Raw genomic sequence first — 14,975 nt, 5'->3', positions numbered from 1 at the left:
AAGCCTCCATGTCCTTCTGGTAGTGTGGCGACCAGAACTGGACGCAGTATTCCAAATGCGGCCGAACCAACGTTCTATACATCTGCAACATCAGACCCCAACTCTTATACTCTATGCCCCGTCCTATAAAGGCAAGCATGCCATATGCCTTCTTCACCGCCTTCTTCACCACCTTCTCCACCTGTGACGTCACCTTCAAAGATCTGTGGACTTGCACACCCAGGTCCCTCTGCGTCTCTACACCCTTTATGGTTCTTCCATTTATCGTGTAGCTCCTCCCTACATTATTCCCACCAAAATGCATCACTTCGCATTTATCAGGATTGAACTCCATCTGCCATTTCCTTGCCCAAATTTCCAGCCTATCTATATCCTTCTGTAGCCTCTGACAATGTTCCTCACTATCTGCAAGTCCTGCCAGTTTTGTGTCGTCCGCAAACTTACTGATCACCCCAGTTACTCCTTCTTCCAGATGATTTATATAAATCACAAACAGCAGAGGTCCCAATACAGAGCCCTGCGGTACACCACTAGTCACAGGCCTCCAGCCGGAAAAAGACCCTTCCACTACCACCCTCTGTCTTCTATGACCAAGCCAGTTCTCCACCCATCTAGCCACCTCCCCCTTTATCCCATGGGATCCAACCTTTTTCACTAGCCTACCATGAGGGACTTTGTCAAACGCTTTACTAAAGTCCATATAGACAACATCCACGGCCCTTCCTTCGTCAACCATTTTGGTCACTTCTTCAAAAAACACCACCAGGTTAGTGAGGCATGACCTCCCTCTCACAAAACCATGCTGACTATCGTTAATGAGTTTATTCCTTTCTAAATGCGCATACATCCTATCTCTAAGAATCTTCTCCGACAACTTCCCCACCACGGACGTCAAGCTCACCGGCCTATAATTACCCGGGTTATCCTTCCTACCCTTCTTAAATAACGGGACCACATTGGCTATCCTCCAATCCTCTGGTACCTCACGTTGTCTACCTGATACGCTGCAAGAAAGGATGTCCCGAGGCATGGTACATTGGGGAAACTATGCAGACGCTGCGACAACGGATGAATGAACACCGCTCGACAATCACCAGGCAAGACTGTTCTCTTCCTGTTGGGGAGCACTTCAGCGGTCACGGGCATTCGGCCTCTGATATTCGGGTAAGCGTTCTCCAAGGCGGCCTTCGCGACACACGACAGCGCAGAGTCGCGGAGCAGAAACTGATAGCCAGGTTCCGCACACACAAGGACGGCCTCAACCGGGATATTGGGTTTATGTCACACTATTTCACATAAATATTTCTGCTTTTTTCCTCCTGAGTCTTTATCATGCGATCCTAGAATCAGAATTTATGTCACACTATTTGTAACTCCCACAGTTGCGTGGACCTGCAGAGTTTCACTGGCTGTCTTGTCTGGAGACAATACACATCTTTTTAGCCTGTCTTGATGCTCTCTCCACTCCCATTGTTTTGTTTCTTAAAGACTGGATTAGTTGTAAGTATTCGCATTCCAACCATTATTCATGTAAATTGAGTCTGTGTCTTATAAGTTCTGTTTGTGAACAGAATTCCCACTCACCTGAAGAAGGGGCTCAGAGCCTCGAAAGCTTGTGTGGCTTTTGCTACCAAATAAACCTGTTGGACTTTAACCTGGTGTTGTTAAACTTCTTACTGACCTCACCTGTGTCCAGTGACGAGACAAAGATTTGCGTCAGAGGCCCAACGATTTCACCTCTCGTCTCCCTGAGCAGCCTTGGATAGATTCCATCAGGCCCTGGGGATTTGTCAGTCTTTATATTCTCTAACAAACCTAACACTTCCTCCTTTGTAATGGAGATTTTCTCCAACGGTTCAACACTCCCCTCAGAGACACTCCCATTCAACACATCCCTCTCCTTTGTGAATACCGACGCAAAGTATTCATTTAGGATCTCCCCTACTTCTTTGGGCTCCAAGCATAAGTCCCCACTTTTGTCCCTGAGAGGTCCGATTTTTTCCCTAACAACCCTTTTGTTTCTAACGTATGAATAAAATGCCTTGGGATTCTCCTTAATCCTGTCTGCCAAGAACATTTCGTGACCCCTTTTTGCTCTTCTAATTCCCCGTTTGAGTACTTGCCTACTTTCATTGTACTCCTCCAGAGCACCCTCCGTTTTTAGCTGCTTGGACCTAACATACGCCTCTCTTTTCTTTTTGACCAGTCCCTCAATTTCCCTGGTTATCCACGGTTCTCTAATCCTACCCTTCCTATCCTTTTTTACAGGCACATGCTTGTCCTGTAGCCCTAACAGCCGTTCCTTAAAAGACTGCCACATACCAGATGTGGATTTACCCTCAAACAGCCTCTCCCAATCAAGAGCTGCCAATTTCTGCCTGATCCCAATAAAGTTAGCCTTCCCCCAATCCAACACCTTACCCTTGGGACACCACTCATCCTTTTCCATCACTATCCTAAAGCTAACAGAATTGTGGTCACTATTTGCCACATGTTCCCCAACCAAAACTTTGAAGACCTGACCGGGCTCATTCCCCAGTACCAGGTCCAGTATAGCCCCCTCTCTAGTCGGGCTGTCTACATATTGTTCCAACGAACCCTCCTGTACACATTTTACAAATTCCTCCCCATCCAGAGTCCCTGCCCTCAGCGATTTCCAGTCTATACCAGGGAAATTGAAGTCTCCCACTACAACAACCCTATATTTCCTGCACCTATCCAGTATCTCCTGACATATCCATTCTTCCACTTCCCTTGGGCTGTTGGGGGGCCTGTAGTACACCCCCAACATAGTGACTGCGCCTTTCCTGTTTCTAAGCTCTACCCAGAGTGACTCGTTACACGACTCCTCTGAATTGTCCTCCCTCTGCACCGCTGTAATATGCTCTCCAACTAATACCGCTACTCCCCCACCTCTTTTGGCCCCTCCTCTGTCTCGCCTAAAACACTTGTACCCTGGAATATTCAGCTGCCAGTCCTGTCCCTCTTTCAACCAAGTCTCTGTCACCGCAACCACATCCAAATTTCTCGTGCGCATTAAGGCCCCAAGTTCGTCTGTCTTACCTGCTACGCTCCTTGCATTGAAGTATAAGCACTCCAGACCTCCAGGCTCAGTGAGGTCGTCCTCCCCCAGAGTGCTCTTCTTCTTTGCCAGCCTTGTCCCAGCCCCAAGCTCGTCCCCAGCCACCACACTTATAGACCTAATAGTTTGATCCCCACCCCCCTGCCATACTAGTTTAAACCCCCCCGAACTGCACTAGCAAAGCTCCCAGCCAGGATATTTGTGCCCTTCCAACTTAGTTGTGACCCCTCCCTCTTGTACAGGTGAAACCTTGTGAGAAAATCCGGAACTAGAGGCCACTTTAAAAATAAGTGGCCATCCATTTAAAACAGAGATGAGTTGATATTTTTTCACCGAGGCCATGAGTCTTTGGAACTCTTTCTGCAAAGGTTGTGAAGGCAACATCTTTGAATATTTTTAAGGCAGGGGCGGATAGATTCTTGGTAAGCAAGGGGGTGAAGGATTATTGGGAGTAGGTGGAGTGCAGATTTGAGGTTACCATCAGATCAGTCATGATCGTTATAAATGGAAGAGCACGCTCAAGGGGTGGAGTGGTCTACTCTTCTGTGTTATGTGTTTGTTTTTGGGGGGTGGGCAGCGGATGTTTGGTAGTCGCTGACTCAGGCTTGTATAAAATGCTAAGTACTGCAAGATATAGGCTCATAATGGTCTAGCTCCCCAGTGTTGGATTTGGGCGGTACCCCAAAAATGCACTTGGAGTTTCTCAAGGGTGGCCACTTATTTTCCACTGGGCCCTTTATACCTACCTGCTGTCCAGTAGCCAGTGCAGTTTTTTTTAAAAAGGGTGTGGCTTCCCTGAGCACGCCACTGTTGCACAATGGCCTTCAGGGACACTCTTTGCTGCGGGTCCCATGCAGCTTCAGCCAGCGGAGGTTTGAACAAAGTTTTCCAGAGCAGGTAAGTGCATTTATGAATTCACACCACTGGTTGGAAGTTATGGCCCTATCGAGTCTAAGGAATTTCTGAAAATTGTTGAATTACAAAGCTGCCCTTCCTTTTATAAGACAAAAGCAAAATACTCTAGATGCTGGGATGATCATCAACCTGGAACTTGTAAACTCCCCACAGATGCTGCTTGACCTGAGCATTTCCAGCATTTGTTCTGATATATTTGGTTCAATAAAGTGCTTGCAACAAAATTGTCTGGTTATAATTGACAGTGCCAGGTATTTATTCCCTAGCCGTACAATCCATTTAATTTTGAAATCCAGATTTGCTGCAGTTCATACGGTCACATTCTTGTTCATTTCGGCTAGATATAACGGGTATCTGATAACTTGAGCAAACCTGACTGCAATACGTGTTTTATGGAAAAAAGGTATGAAAGCGAAACATTTATTTAGTGAAATCGTATGCTTGCAAACATAACTATAATGTGCTGTTGGAACACAGGAACTCTTCAGGTCAAATTTGGGTTGGCTTATGGATTCACCTTGGTGACTTTATATGTTCTGTTCAAATGTAAACTTTGTTTCAATTCAGACAAAGGACTCATGATGTGAATTTATTTGATTGCAGGCTAGCTTCATTCTAGGATTCTGTAAACATTCTAAATAAAAATAACATGAACCAGGCTGGCCCGTTAATTACTAGTTATTTGGAGTTTTGCAAACATGCCTGACTGGTTTCCAACAGACATAGGAAGTAGGAGCAAGGATCAAGCCTGCTCCGCCATTCAACTAGGTCGTAGTTGATGTTCTACCTCAATGCCATTTTCCCGCATTATGCCCATATACCTTGATATCTCTATCTTGAACATGCTCAAATTACTGAGTCACCACAGCCCTGTTGCAGTAGAGATTTTCAAAGATTCACCACTGAGTGAAAAAAATCCTCTTCACCTTAGTCCTAGTTATTCTGAGACTGTCAACTTGAAGCTAACTCCAAAAATAAAATAGAGATATGATAAATTGTTCTGCAGAAGAGGTGCGAAGTTTGAGATGAGACAGATCGTGGCGCTGAGAGGCAGATTGTGTCAGTTTTTTGTATCTTGTACAGGAGTATAAGAATGTGTTAGTCAGCATTAGTTACTGTCCCAGACAGACTGAAATTTTGAATTGGCTTGGACTTTGTAGTGAAAGGAGTTGGTTGGTGGATGGAGTTTAAAGAAAGATCACGTCAGTTGTCAAGTTCGTTTTTCTGTCCTGTGAAGGAATGTAGCACCCTATGATATTGTCAGTACTTAATTGTTGGACATTGGAGAGAAATTGAGGGGGAAATTATTTTCTCAACTGAGGAAAATATGTATCTTGGCTTAAGTGGTGGAGGAGATGGCAAAATCATGGTAGCAGATGATTGGAGGTATTTCAGGGTGGACCAGTCAAAGCTAAGATGATAGCTATTGCTTAAACTTAAAAGAACTGTCAGAAGAATTGTAAAACAAGATTTCTTCCCCTTGAATGAGATTGAGATCAGTGATTTGGCTTTTAAAGAGAAGTAATACCGTAATTGAAAATAAGGAAATTGTAGACTTGCTGAATAATTACTTTGTGTTTGTCTTAACAATAGAGGAAAACAAGAATATACCAGAAATGAGTAATTGTTAAAAATAAATCATGAGAGGTTTATTGGAGTTGGGGAGAAAATGGTAATGGCAAAAATGATGAGGCTGAAGATTGACAACTTTCCAGTACCTCATGGTTTCTGTGCCCTCAATGTATTCAAAGAAATGATAAGGAAATTGTCGTTGCTTTAGTCATCTTCAAAGAGTCCCTTGAATCAAGAATTGTTCCAATCCAGAGACAATGTTAAATCTCACTCCATTATTTAAGAGTGAAAGAGAAACAAGAAAATTGTTGAGGTTTTATAGTTTTTATCTGTTGTAGGAAGTTGCATGAATTGCTTACTAAGAACTGACTGGATAAATGATCACAAAGTCAGCATGGATTGTAAAGGGAAAATCGTGTAAAATCTAGTTGATTTTCTTTTTTCAGAAGTTCAGTAAAGTGCTAGGTTAGAGTCTAAGGATATTAATCATTGATTTTCAGATGACATTTCCTAAAATATTAGCAAAAATTAAAGCAAGTTTATAGAGAATTGATAGAGGTTGAACATAGAACATGTTAACATAATGGAGATTATATTTTGCCTATGATGTACATAAAGCCAATATATTGAAGTTTGCTGATGACAGTAAGTAGTATATAAAGAAACAAAGTTGCACAGGAATATTACAGTGAATGTGTAAACTCAACTGCTAGAATTGTGTGGAAGCTGTAAGGCAGACCTAAACAATTAAGAGTTTGGAACTGGAGAAGCAAGAGGTTTGGGGATTTATGTGCCGGGATCATAGAAATCTAATGGATAGGTACAAAAGGCTAGTGGGATGTTGGCCCTTGTCTCAGGTGGAAGTTATGCAACAGTCATGTAAAGTACTAGTTAGTTCACATCTGGCGTACTGTTGCAGGGCAGGAAAGATATATTTGCCATTGGAGGGAGTGCAGTGCAGGTTTGTCAGAAATTTCGAGGCTAAAATTATGAAGGCATGTTGCATAGACTAGATTTATATTCATTTCAGGCCTCTGTTTTTCTCCACAGATGCTATCTGACCTATTTCAGATTTTCAGCATATGTAGTATTTTGCATTAAGAGACTTGTACTCTCTTGATGCTAGAAAATTAAGGAGTAATCCATTTTGAGGTGTTTTAGATGATTCGAGGATTTGCTCAAATCATTGAAGGGAGACTATTTTCTCTGAAGAGTGGAAAAACAGGGGGGCATGTTCTTATCATTAGAGTTGGACTATTCAGGAGTGATGTCAAGAAGTACTTTGCTCATAGGCAGGGAGTTGAAATCTGAAATTATTCTACCTGCATCCCCACTTAAAAAAGATGGCGAGATCAATCAAAAATTTCAACACTTAAGGTTTTTCTTCTATGAGGATAATAACTGATGGAATCAAAGCAGGAGAGATGCAAATAATCAATCATCCAATTAAATGCAAGGAGATAAATGCCAAATTGCTGTTTTCCTATGTGCTGAGAGAAATGGGGATAAACTACTGAGTGGGTTTTTGGGAAATAGGTTCATGATGCAGAGAGGAATTAATATTAAAATTGGTTTAGAGAGAATGTAGAGGTTATTGATAAGATTTCACGTAGGCAATATTGGGCCCTGAGAGAAACAGTGAATGCCACTTCCAGTGTCCAGATAATGTGACAAAGCATTTTTGTAGAGGCAGTGAATGATGAGGGTATATCGCCAAACAGGAGAATGCCAAGGATTTACAATTAATTGGTCAATCTGCATGCACTTCATTCAAATCTGGTTAGCAAGCGACCAGTTTTTTGTTTTTTTTTGTAAAACTAATAGCAAATCAGGGATGTGGCTGACCTAATTGGAACCATATGTTTCTTTTGATGAGGAATTTAGTGTACCCCATTTGCCATCTTGGGTGTGCATTACAGGTTGTGTTAAGCAGCTGTCCAATGTATTTTGTTGATTTCTGATCTCATTAGTGAGCTACTTAATTTTACCAGTTGAGCAATTTGCTTTTGGTTACATTCTAGGATTCTTTAAAAGTATTCACTGTGCACGTATTAATGAGAACACCTCACTTCCCTCCCATCTACTTCACATTGAGTTCAGTAAAACCTGGATTCAGTAAGAAAATGGTTCAAAAACGGAGTCATTGTTCATATATTTGGCTGGCGAAGAGCAAGAATTCATTTTTGTTTTTTCCCCCCCAATGTGGAAACATTGAGGCAAATTGCACATTTCCATTGATACTAAGAATTGATTTTACACAATCCCAAGCACTGACGCATCTGTACCACTCGGTAAGAATTCTAGGCTGTTGTGTGATCTTTGCATTAGTCATGCATTTCTGAGAATTCAAGAAACCTTGCTAAGGAATGGATTATATGCCTAGTGTCACCGTAATTAGAATGATGTCAGCATATGCTATTTTTAATAAAGATACAGACTGCAGTAAGCACTTATTTAAGATGTGTGTGTATATTTATAGCAAGACAACAAAAGGTTAAAGCCTTTAACAACCTGGCAATGAATCTCAAAAAACTGGTCCATTTCTTGGAAAGCAGATTGGAAAGCTATGGTATTCATTGACTGGATTTCCAATCTCGAGAGATTAAGTTACTGGTAGATGATCACTGGGTGGGGGGGGGAAATAACGGAAGAATGAAGTATAATCCTCTGTCAGCCAGTAAAAGCAATACTGATCGCCAGTTTGCCTAGTCACATGGGACTGAAGTGGGCTGCATGCCACACCAGCAAAAGAGCAGAAATGGAAAATAGTAAATAGACCATGGAAAAATATGAAATCACTCATTCTTTAAGTTTATTTATTTTAAAGTTTACTTATTAGTCACAAGTAGGCTTCCATTAACACTGCAATGAAGTCACCTTTCAGCCTATCATGTCTCGGTGCTTTGAATTAATTATTGATGCTCTGCGCACAGTTTTAGAAAGCCCTCCTTTCCAAGTATTTATACAATTCAGTTTTGAAAGTTACTACTGAATCTGCTTCCACCATCTTTTCAGGCATTCCAGATCATAACTTTCATTAAAAAAAACATCTAATTTTACTTTTGCCAATTATCCTGAATTTTCTCTCTCAATTTTCACTATCAAAACCTCTTGCAGTGAGAAAAAAAGATTTGATTGGATGGGAGAGCTTAGAAAATAACAATATTATTGAAACGTGGATTGGGATTTAATCTACTGCCAGTGTTATTTTATTTTCATTTTTTTCTCATCTCTTGAAGCTTCTGCCTGTCAAGAGGTATATTTCTGCAGATGTTGGCCACCTTCTATCACCAGGCACAAATAGCCATTTTCTAAGCAATGGATGTCAGTAGGCTATTCAGTCAGTGGGTGGATCTAATCCTGTCATCATCTATTGTCCACATATATTTTCTCACACAACTCATTTTTAGGGTGTCTGGGGTGAGGTGGAGCTAAGCTTGTCTGTACTATTTATTGCATCTGGACCTTGCTGGTGGTAGTTCTATAGTAAAGGAAAGATGGACACTTAATTGCTGCTGGTGTGTGAAGGCTAGTGCTTTGTAATCTGATCTGGAGTGATGTTTTCTCCAACCTCTCTCCTTCCGTCTCTCTGCCACTTTCTATCTTCAGTGTTTTAAATTTACTCCTCTCCATTCTACCTTTATACTTGCAATCTTGCCTTTCATTTGATTCCTATTAATTTGAAGCTAATTCTAAATATTTTATTCTTTAATACATTCCCACCTTGCCTAATTCACATGTTAGTACAAACACTGAATTATCACTGTATACTTGTATTTTTGCTTTTCAATGTGATTCCTTGATCACAATTTCCTAATTAAAGCTAATTCTAAATTTTTAAAAATACATTCCCACCTTGCCTAATTCAGATGATTTGTTTTAGTGCAAACACCGAATTATCAGAGTTAGGTTATAATTGGGAGTTATGAAAGCAGGTAGAGCCTGCAAGTCAAATGGAGGCATTCCCAGAGGTTGATCATGTGATGTATTGTCATGCCTAATCAAATAACATCTCATCACGTGGCTTCTATAAATATTGTATTTAGTTTCTGAAGCTTGAGTCTCCTGTTGGGTATCTTTGCTTGTGACTTTGCACCAGCAGCAATTGTGTGAGAAATTCCAAGAGCCAGAAGGTTGACATAAACAAGATGACAGGGAATTTGATTTCACCAGTAAACCGCTGAAATTGTGGCAGCTGCAGAAGTGTTACTGTTGACCTTGGTATTCCTGGGCCAGTGAGGGGCAGTAACGGGCAGCACGGTGGTACAGTGGTTCGCACTGCTGCCTCACAGTGCCAGGGACCCGGGTTTGATTCGCATGGGTTTGCTCCGGGTGCTCCGGTTTCCTCCTACAGTCTAAAAGAAGTGCTGGCTAGATGCATTGGCCCAAACAGGCGCCGTAGTGTGGCGACGAGGGGAATTTCACAGTAATTTCATTGCAGTGTTAATGTAAGCCTGCCTTGTGACGAATAAATAAACTTTATAGGGGGAGGAATCAGACATGATCAGATCTGGCAGGGGGCACACCATTGCATAGCAGTATTCTGTGCAGTTCAGTACATGCTTGTGCTCATGTGAAAACTGAACATCTCAGTGTAGCATGATGACTGCAGTTCCCCCAATAACTCACCCAAGGGTTACACTTTCAGCAGGGGCAAAATGGGAGAAGAGTCCAATTAACCTGAAAGTGAATTATAAGCTAATGTGAATTATTTTGATTTAATCGTGCTGTGCAGTAAGACTTAAAAATGCTTCAGAACTAAAGGATCAAACATATGCATTCTGTTCTTAAAGATTCAGGCCTTAACTTATGAATGTTATTGAAGATCTGCTTGCAGTTCAATATGTTTAATATTTCTGCTTTGCTTTTCTAACAGATCAGAATTGCCATTTGAGATTGATCATTACAAAACAATGAAGAACAAGCAAAATAATTCGGGGTTAATTTCATCTGAAAAACAACAGCATCACAAAAGCAAACAACAACATGCTTCCTGAGGTAGTGTAAGAAATAGAAAATCTAGCATTTTTCATGTTACCGATACAAAGTCTGTTGATTTTTTTTGTGGTTTAATTCAAATTATTGGATAACGTGATTTCTAGCACTAAATTAGCACTTTGTTATTTACATTACTTGTTTTGTGAAGTATTGGACAATTTGGAATTATTAGTAGTTTGAATACATTTTAAAATAAACTAATTTTGACCAACTGCTTAGTTAGATTCTCATTCATTTTAATGAACTTAAAGGAAAAAGATCGTATGGCACAGCACTATTTGGAGATTTATAAAAAAGGGAATTCTGGCCAGTATTTATCCATCATCCAATGTTATTAAAACAGATCATTTATCTCATTTTGGCTGTCATGTTTGACCACATGCCACATAGACCACACAGAGTATTTAATTGGCTGTGAAACACTTCTGTGATCTTTTGAGGATATGAAAGGTGCTTTATAAATGCAAGATTGCTCTTTTAATATTTCTTTTGTACGGTGCCCAATTGCAGGTTAATAACAAAGGGACCCTGACAATTCTTGAAAACGACTAAACATTTTTATTTAAAGTAAATATTTCTGATGGCATTGTTTGCAATGAAACTGGACGATGAGGAAATTATCCTGAAGAACTGCAAAAAGTGAATCTAACAGTCAGAAGTGCAAAGTTCAATAGCTTGCATTTGTTTGATCATGTGACGAAGAATACAATGTGCTGGTAACTTTAATGGGGACAAGTGATGTCTGTAAGGTAAGCATTTCACGCACTTTTATTTTCATTTGTTTTTGATTTTCACCTGCATTACAGAAATGAACTGTGCTCATGTTTCAGATCAGTAGTTCACTTCTGTATGACTCCAGCTCATTCAGTTCCACCATTCTGTTAGCTTCTCTTTAAAGAAAAATGGAGACTGAATGAAACTTCATTGCATTTTGTGATACCACTGGCAATGTTCTTGTGTAAGGACCTGGCATAATTATCACTCATTTATAAATTTTATATTATTCTTGTCATGGAAAGTAAATATTGATTAGCAGAACAAGCTCCTGTTGCCCAGAAGCCTTAGAGAAGAGAAAAAGCAGTTTGACACCAAGGATGCCACCATAATGTCATAAAGATGGAGCCTTTCCGGAGCAATTTTCTGCTTCTCCTGCTACGTGCCTCGCCACATCTTTCCCACTCCCCGCAGTCTTGGTTCTCTATCTTGTAAATGACTTCAGTTTTTTTTCTCCAGGTCTCGTACCGTAATGTGCTTAACTTTTAAGCCAATCTTCTACTTGATTTTGTGGTTTTCCCTCCTACCACTTTGTTCCTTTTTAAATGCTGTTCCTCTTAATATTTTCCAGTCTTGACCGTCTACAAATGAAACATTACCTTGTATGTTTTCTCCAGATGTTTCTAATTTCTAACATCTGCAGTTTTTGTTTTCTGTTGTTTTATTAAAATTTTGTGCACTAAAATTTACAAATTAAATTGTAAATCAATCCTATCCTGAAGCAGTGTTTTATTTTTGACTGCGTAGTTCAGTGAAGTGCTATCATTACATTTAATGTAACTCATGTATTTAATGTAATTCTTGTATATTTTCCAGGGCGAATTCTGCTGAACCACTGGTTTGCAAAAAGAGTGAGGTTGAAGGGTTATTTTCCTTGGCAAAGATTGCAAAGGTCAAATTGAGCAGAATATTTACGAACGGATTTCCAGCTATATCTCCTGGATCAGAAACAGGAGAATAAAAACCATGTGCTTTTGCAAGTTACTGAGAACTGTCTGATGAAAAGGAATGTGTTAGCATTCTATCTCTTCCCACTTGTTTCTTAATATACTAAATAAATGTTTGAGTTATTTACATTGTGTTTATCTACTTTGTTTTAGATGGTTCTTTGCTGTATTCATAGATAAACTATTTCTCCACAAATTCATTTGAATAAGTAACTGGGTGTCCCAGATTCTGAACTCAATCAAAGTCAACATGTATTTGTGGTATTTAGTACTCGCGGTTTGGCTACTTTGGTCAGTACAACGTTAACTTAATGGTCTTTTGCCCCATACATTTAATATATAATACTGAAATCTCTATAGAGATAAGTGGCGCTGCTGGACAATCAAAAACTACAGTTTTAAAAACTGCACATCGAGGCCACGGACTATCATGTTACAGAATGTTTACTGGGACTGTGGCTCAGGCTCCGCACTCCTGTATACGCCCAGATATTTAAGGATTACAAAATACAGAAACATTGAAGTCATTCTTCATTAGAAACTAAAACCATGCAAGAGTTACTGCAGTTAACTTGGCTTAGTGGTCACACACTATCCTATGAGTCAGAGCTAATGGATTTAAGTCCTGTTCCATAGACTTGAGCACAAAATCTAGGGCAGCATGCTGGCACAATGGTTCACACTGCTGCCTCGCAGCTTTAGGGACCCGGATTCCATTCCGATCTCGGGTAACTGGAGTTTGTACATTCTCATGTCTGTAGGTTTCCTCTGGATGCTCTGGTTGCCATAGTCTAAAGATGTGCAGGTTAGGTGGATTGGTCATGGTACATTGCCTCTTGGTGTCCTATTAGCCATGGGAAATGTATGGGGTTACAGGGATAGGGCAGCAGTGCCTAGTTGAGATACTCCTGAGTTTGTCCAGGCTTGATAGGTGAAATGGCCTCATCTGCACTCAAGGAATCCTGTGAACAACATTTTACATGCTTTCAACATGCTTGATATTATCATTGACCATTAACTGAATTGGACTAGCCATATAAATACCAGTGGCTAGAAGAGCAGATCAGAGGCTAGGACTCCTGCAGCGAGTAACTTACCTCCTGGCTCCCCCAATGTTTGTCCAGTATCTATAATGCACAAGTCAGGTGAAAGATGGAATGCTCTCCATTTGCCTGGATGAGTACAGCTTCAAGTCAAGAAGCTTGACGCCATCTAGAACAAAGCAGCCTGCTCGATGGACACTCCCTCCATCAGCAACGTATAGTGCACACTGCTACCACTATCTACTGCAGGAACTTACCTACACTCCTTGGACAGTGCCTTCCAAAACCCATCTAAAAGGACAAGGGTGGTAGACACATGCAAGTTTCTCTCCACACCATCCTGACTTGGAAATGCATCACTTCCTTTACTCGTGGTTCTTGAGTCAAAATCCTGGAACTTCCCTAGCAGCACTGTGGGAGTACCATCACCACGTGAACAGGAGCGGTTCAAGAAGATGGTTTGCCACTATCACAAAGGCAATTAGGGATGGGCAATAAATGCTGGCCTAGCCTGTGAGGATCACATCCCATGAAAAAAAACTCCTCCAGCTTGAGCCTAACAAACATTTAGCTATCCAAAACTCCATGTGTTGGACAGATTTTCATTCCTGTATCACCTGGTCCTTGTCGTTTTACATTGCTTGTTGCACTGAATCCAAAACCATTGTCTACAAATCCCTAGAATTTCATCCTACTTCCACAACTCCCTCCAAAATAATACACTAGAATGTAGCTTACAATATATTTCCTCTTTCCACCACATTGCTTTGAGAGGGAGATTGTTCAGCAATCTTTTTGTTAAATTCCCAATGGCCAGTGAAGTAGATCAGAAATCAATCTTTCCACAGTTTTGATCCTATTCAGAGTGAACCATTACAAATGTATAGCTCCTAATGCTACTCCCACATTCCAGTTTCTATTTATATGGAGACACGGTGGTACAGTGGTTAGCATAGCTGCCTCATGGTGCCAGGGACCCGGGTTCGATTCTGGCCTCTGGTTACTGTCTATGAGGAGTTTGCATGTTCTCCCTGTGTCTGTGTGGGTTTCCTCCAGGTGCTCTGATTTCCTCAGTCCAAAGAGGTATAGGTTGGATGGATCGGCTTTGCTAAATTGCCCCTTAGTGTCCAATATTCGGAGGTTTAGTGAGGTAAATACGTGGGAGAGCTGGTGCAGACTCGATGGGCCAAATGGCATCCTTCTGCACTGTAGGGTTGCTATGATTCTATGTGCTCAAGTATTCATCCAAACAATAACCTTCACCTGTATATACTTAACCTCAATTTATACAATTAACATAACTATTTTGCTTCTCTTTCCTATCAGAAGCACTTCCTCAACCTTGTATTTTACCATAGCTTCTACTTGTGCTAAGTTTCTAATCCCTCCTGTGTGAAGCTTCATGTGATATTTTATTACATTGAAGATACAAGCCCTGAAATTCCACCCTTCTGGGGGAAAGCACTGCTGCGATCTGGTTGAGTGGAGAAGGAATTTGGGATACTACTCACTTATATTGGATCCTTGTATTGTGAAGGTCCGCAGAATTGGGATAGGTCCTTGTATCTGCACTCAGGTGCTGATAGCAGAAGAAAAGACAGGGCTGGAGGGACAATGCAATCTGTGAGCACTCGTTATAATTCC

The 14,975-nt window shown here is 40.8% G+C and overlaps 1 protein-coding gene across 20 annotated transcripts in view; it reads left to right on the top strand.

Annotated features, from left to right (window-relative positions):
• Positions 1 to 12,415, top strand: part of LOC144479517 (cold-inducible RNA-binding protein-like) — a 31,398-nt gene extending 18,983 nt beyond the window's left edge. For 18 of the 20 annotated variants that reach the window (XM_078198292.1, XM_078198284.1, XM_078198290.1 and 15 more), the window contains 3 exons: positions 10,446 to 10,567; positions 11,078 to 11,316; positions 12,158 to 12,415. The gene's annotated coding sequence lies outside the window, so the exon portion shown is untranslated. Of the gene's footprint in view, positions 1 to 859; positions 1,165 to 10,445; positions 10,568 to 11,077; positions 11,317 to 12,157 lie in introns of those variants that run through there. The other 2 variants (XM_078198293.1, XM_078198285.1) reach the window with 1 other exon arrangement.
• Positions 12,416 to 14,975: the final 2,560 nt, after the last annotated feature.

This window comes from Mustelus asterias, chromosome 26 (genome assembly GCF_964213995.1).
Source record: "Mustelus asterias chromosome 26, sMusAst1.hap1.1, whole genome shotgun sequence".
Lineage (NCBI taxonomy): Eukaryota > Metazoa > Chordata > Chondrichthyes > Carcharhiniformes > Triakidae > Mustelus > Mustelus asterias.
Note: the sequence above shows the minus strand (reverse complement) of the source record. Positions and strands in the feature narration are given on the sequence as shown.